Source organism: Equus quagga, chromosome 7 (assembly GCF_021613505.1).
Source record: "Equus quagga isolate Etosha38 chromosome 7, UCLA_HA_Equagga_1.0, whole genome shotgun sequence".
NCBI classification, from domain to species: domain Eukaryota; kingdom Metazoa; phylum Chordata; class Mammalia; order Perissodactyla; family Equidae; genus Equus; species Equus quagga.
In genome coordinates, this window is record NC_060273.1 from 15,093,134 (window position 1) to 15,099,133 (window position 6,000).

A 6,000-nucleotide genomic window follows, 5' to 3' on the forward strand; every position below is an offset into this window, starting at 1 on the left:
TTCTATTAAGTCAGACATTACAGAGATTTTCAAAAATGTAAAATATCACTGTGCTTCTCACTGAGTGTTTTTGGTTTTGAAAAATAGTTATTTTTCCTAAAAAGATTTTATGTTAACATGTAATGAGTTTATTGTAATTTTTAGAGGAATGAATACATATTTAAAAGAATTCCTTGGCTTTAATTTAAAATACGGTAAATACTGGTAGGTATAACCCATCTAAACAAGAGTTCTTTGAGAACCTCTCATCAAGGCACAGTTATCGCCAACCATCTGTAAAAAAGAATAGCAAACAGTTCTATGATATTTATAGCATTCCAGGCACTGTTCCAAACTCTATATATGCATCAGAAAAGTTTATATGTATAGTTACACATATACACACATATAAACTTTTCTGATCCTCATGACAACCCTATGAGGTACACTATATCCCCATTTTATTTTATTTAAAATTTTTTCCAGCTTTATTTAGGTATAATTGGCAAATAAAAATTGTGTATGCATATATATATATGGTGAAAACATGACGATTTGATATCCATATCCATTATGAAATGATTACCATAATCAAGCTAATTAACATATCCATCACCTTACATAGTTATCTTTTTTGTGGGGTCCGAACACTAGAGATCTACTCTCTCGGCAACTTTCGAGTATCCCATACAGTATCATTAACTCTAGTCACCATGCTGTGCATCAGATCCCAGAACCCGTTCATCTTATAACTGGAAGTTTGTACCATCTGTCCAACAGCTCCTCGTTTACCCCCGCTGCCCAGCGTCTGATAACCCCCCCATTCTGTTCTGTTTCTATGAGTTCAGTTGTTTTAGATTCAACAGATAAGTGGGATCTCAGAGCATTTGTCTTTCTGTGTCTGGCTTATTTCACTTAGCATCATGCCGTCCAGTTTCGTCTGTCACAAATGGCAGGATGTCCTTCTTTTTTAAGGCTGAATAATATTCCATTGTGGATGTATATCACATTCTCTTGACCCATTCATCTGTCGATGGGCCCTTAGGTTGTTTCTAAGTCGTGGCTATTGTGAATAATGCTGCCGTGAACGTGGGGGTGGAGATTTTACAGAAGGGGAAGTTGAGGCACAGAAAGCCGGCTTGAGTACCCTGACAACAGGCCAGGGCTTTGTGTACAGAAGAGGGTTCTCTTGAGCTAGCTCCTTGTCCAGCCTCACCCTGGGGTGAGGAATGTCTTCTCCTTCTCTTCACATTTCTCACCGAGGGCTTGGTCCAGTCAGCTGTGAAAGATTGTACCAGACAGGCGAGGCTGAGGTGGGAGCCGTGAGGTGGGGACGGGAGCCTGAGGTGACACGGGTTACATAAGGGCCCCTGGGACACGGGACAGTTATGCAACGGGGGAGGCAGGCGGGGATGGTGAAGTGAGTCAGGGCGAAAAAGAAACCAGGAGCTGGGGGAGGAGAAAGAGAAGGACAGAGCAGACGAAACGTGTCCACTGCCAGCCAGGACAGCTGCCACTGGGGAGGAAACTAGAACAGGCCAAGGGGGGGCTTCCTCTGGCCTGTCACCTCCCCAGAGCCCCTGCCGTCGGAGACTCCAACTTCTCCTCTCCTGGCCCCACTGGGTACAGATGATTCCAGCAGTCCCCCAATATCTTTTAACCAAAACTTTTTACTGCTTAACTAACCATTGCCAGTTTCTGTTGCTTGCAAACAAGAGCATTGAGTGATACAGAGCCCTTTCCTGCCTGTGAACATTAGCAAAGGGAAATCTCACTGAAGGTGGAGCCAGAAAGGGGAGCTCCCCCACAGGACGTCTCACAGTCAATTACAGGATGATAGCTAATTACAGACCCCAACACTAGTGCTCAGCAAGAAAGAATCTCAATTATGGGAACAAATGTACCTTGCATCCCAAGTGGAAATCCACCACTCCAGCAGCTAGCCAGTGAGAAAGCATCACCAGCCTGAGCTCTTGCTTTCTCCAGTGGACTTTCCTTCAAAGCAACCCCTCCCAATTTCCTCTTTTTTTTCTACAAAATAACATTCCTCTCCCTTCTTCGTTGGGTTTGCATATGGTGCGCTGCAGTATGCGCATGTTGAATTGCGATTCTTTGGCTATTCCAGAATAAACTCATTTTGCTGGTAAATAACCGGCTGTTTTATTTTTAAGGTTGATGTGCTCAAATACCGGAATCCATGGGGGTCTGGAAACTTCCAGGCACATGGTAGGTGCTCAATATATGCATGTTGAGTGAGTAAGCAAACAATGGATGTTTATGCGTTTTCTTGTAATAGTTTTTACTGTTACATTTTTCTACCTGAAGACCACTTGGTGGACAAGTAGCCTGAGGTTATTCTTGCTCATCTATTCTCTGCCACCAACAGGTGCATGGTCCTGCTATGATAGTCATTTAGTCAGTCGACAAACACTACAAAGGTGCTGTGCTAGATGCCAGGGATGCAACTAAGAACAGAATGTTAGTGCTGTTCACCCAGTGTTTCCAGTTGGCTGCCTTCTGGACCTGTGGTAGGATTGTACCACCAGGCTCTTTGTGGGTGGGCTTTCTAGATTCCACACCTAAGTAAGATTATACAGTATTTGTCTTCCTGTTTCTGGCTTACTTCACCTAGAATGATGCCCTCCAGTTTCATCCATGTCATCACAAATGGCAGGGTTTCCTTATTCTTAAAGACTGAATAATACTCCATTGTATATATGTGTCACATTTTCTTTATCTGTTCATCTTAGAATAGACATACTTAGGTTCTTTCTGTGTCTTGGCTTTTGTGAACAATGCTGCCATCAACCTGGGAGCGCAGACAGCTCTTGAAGATCCTGATTTATGTCCTTTGGATAAATACCCATAAGTGGGATTGCTGGATCATATAGTAGATCTATTTTGAATTTTTGGAGGGACCTCCATACTGTTTTCCATAAGGGCTGCACCAATTTACATTCCCACTGGCAGGGCACAAGGGTTCCCTTTTCTCCACATCCTCACCAACATTTGTTATGTCCTGACAGTGTATTCTTAGAACAAGTTCTACACATGAAATTTTAGAAAAACAAATTTATAAGCCTGGATTTTTGTCTCCCTGGATCCATGATTATGTAGCTCTTTCTTATCATTGTGCAGATAGATTATTTCCAAAATTTCCCTGCTTATCAACAGCCCTGCAAAGAAGGTACCTATTGAATTTTTCAAAAGGTTATTTCTTTGAGCTGGATTTTTAAAAGCCGATTTTCTATACTGAGGTGTATGAAGACTTGTAAGGCTTCTGATCCAGAAACTCTGTAACAATGTACACTCTTTAGAATAGTGGCTATTTTTTAAGTTTATTTTCTTTTGGTGGATAATGTGCTCAAGTGGCTCAAAAACAGGAATATAAAGAGATACCCGGTGGGAAGTCCCATCCTCAGGGGTTCTGCAGAGAGCTTTTGTGAGGACGAGGACAGGTGTTCCCCGTGGTGGCTGCAGCGGGGGTCTTGGTGGAGGAGAAAGGGCCCTCTTTCTCTGGGAGATTCGGCTCTATGCTGGCGACAAAGGCTCAGTAGGCACCCGCAGGTTCCGTCTTAGCCCCTCTCCCTGCTCAGCCTGTGTCAACCTCAAACTGTCTCCCTGTCTGCAGCGGCTCTGTCCTCCATGTCTACAGGGGCTGTGTCCTCCATCTCTGCAGCAGCTCTGTCCTCTGTCTCTGCAGCGGCTCTGTCCTCTGTCTCTGCAGTGGCTCTGTCCTCTGTCTCTGCAGCGGCTCTGTCCTCCGTCTCTGCAGGGGCTCTGTCCTTCATGTCTGCAGGGGCTCTCTCTCTCCAGTAAATATTTTATGGTGAGGGGGAAATACCCCCCCCTTACCCCTCTCTAGTTCTTGTAGCTGGACTAATAAATTGACACAAGACCAGATTAATGGGAGAAAAACCAATTTAATATATGTATACGGGAGATCATAAAACGATGCTCAGAGAGTGAACAAAACAGGCAGTTTATATATATTTTTACACAAAGAAACAATAAATCTGTGAGGATTTGACAGGACAAAGAAACTTAGGTTTGGGTGCTTAAGTAGTAAGGAATTTAAGCAGAGTTTGGGTTTGGGGTAGCAAATTAGCAAAGAGGTGACAAGGGCTGTTTGTGCAGCTTCTCGGCCCTGAGTTCCCCAGCTCTGTGGAAGGATGCAGGAGAGCGCCTTTCATGTGGGAGATTTGTTTTCCTGCGTTAGGGGGAAGGTGGAGGGTCAAGGGCTCCAGGTGTTTCTTAAGCAACTTTAATTCAAAGTTATCAATATGCCATTGTGGGATATTTTCAGGCAACCAAGTGCTGTGCTAGGCATTGGAGATGCAGCAGCAAAGACGACAGAGGGGTATGTTCCTGATCTCATGGAGCTTACCCTCATTTCAGACAGACGATAAGCACGTCAATAAAGTAACTGAGGTGGCTTCAGATAGTGGTAAGTGCTATGAAGAAAAGAAAAGAAAATGATATGATGGAAAGTAAGGGGCGCGGGTAGGGGGCTCCTTTGGGTAAGGTGGCTGAAGCATGAGAAGAAACCGCCGGTGGGAGATGAGAGGGGAGTACAGTTCACACAGTGGGAACAGCAAGTGCAAAGGGCCTGAGGTGGCACGACCTTCACGTGTTTGAGGAGGAGACTGAAGGAAAGAGCAGCTGGAGCACAGTGTGCAAGCTGGAGGGCATCGGGCGGTGAGGTCAGCGGGGTGGCTGAGGTCAGATCCGTAGGACCTTGTAGTCAGAAGTTTGGGTGTGATTCTGAGTGATGGGAAGATCTTGGAGGGTCGACAGCACGGGGCAGAGACACGATCTGTGCTACGTCTGAGGAAATCATTCTGGCTGCTGGGCGGAGAGCGGGCTGGGGGGCTACGGAAAACATCAGAGGACTTCCGCCAGACCCGTACTGCTGGCTGGCCTTGACCCTCTTTGTCCCTTCACTGTTGTGGTCAGCAAAATAATGCCCCACCGCCCCTTCACCTCAAGGACGTCCCCGTCCTAGTCCCTAGAACCTTTGAATATGTCCCCTCACAGGCGAAGGGGCTCTGCAGATGAGGTTAAGGGAAGGACCCTGAGATGGCTGATTGCCCACATTACCCAGGTGGGCTCCGAGTATCACGAGGGACCTGACAAGGGAAAGAGGGAGGCAGGAGGGTCAGAGTCAGAGGAGACTTGATGATGGAGGCAGAGGGTGGAGCGAGGCGACTGCCGATCCAGAAGAGGCCTCTAGAAGCTGGAGAAGGCCAGGTGGCCCCTTCTCCCCAGAGCCTTGGGGAGGAGCCAGCCCTGCCCACACATCCCCTCTCAGCCCTGAAGGACCTATTTCAGACTTCCCACCCCAGAATTGCCAGGTAACAAACAAGAGTTGTTCTAAGCCACGAATTTGTGACAATTTGCCCCAGCAGCCCCAGGAAACGAACGCACTCGTTTCCTTGAAGGATCCTGGAGCTGGCGGAAGACCCAGACCTCACCAGCCGGCAGCTCTGGCTTCCTGTCCGGCAGACCTCTGAGTTCATTATGGGTCAAAATTGTCCACCAAGCCCGAGCGAAACAGGAGAAAGCGAGGTGGGCTCAGAGTGAGCCACTCCCACTGGGGACGACCCCCCCCCCCCAAATCCCCCGCCCCAGGAGAGCCCGGAGCCTCGTTTCTGGAGACCATTTGCAGCCGGATTTGCTGAAGCTCATTGGCTGACCCCCGAGCTCAATGCGTGGGGCCAAGCGTTTACTTTTAAAAGAATCCATTTCAGAGAAAAATTCTGTTACAACCGATCCGTGCTGAGGGGGTGCTGTGGGGAACAGGATGTGCGCGTAATTCAATCACGAACCTCTGCTTCGTGCCTTCCAGGCACGTTTCCTGTGTTTGTTGCCTATGACGGGTAGGAAAGCGCACAAGGAGGTGGCTTAAGACAACACAAGTGCACTCTCTCCCTGCGCTGGGGGTCAGACGTCCCAGATGGAGGGGTGGGCCGGGCCACGCTCCCTCTGAAGGGTGTCTCTCGTCTCGCGGCAGCGCGATGC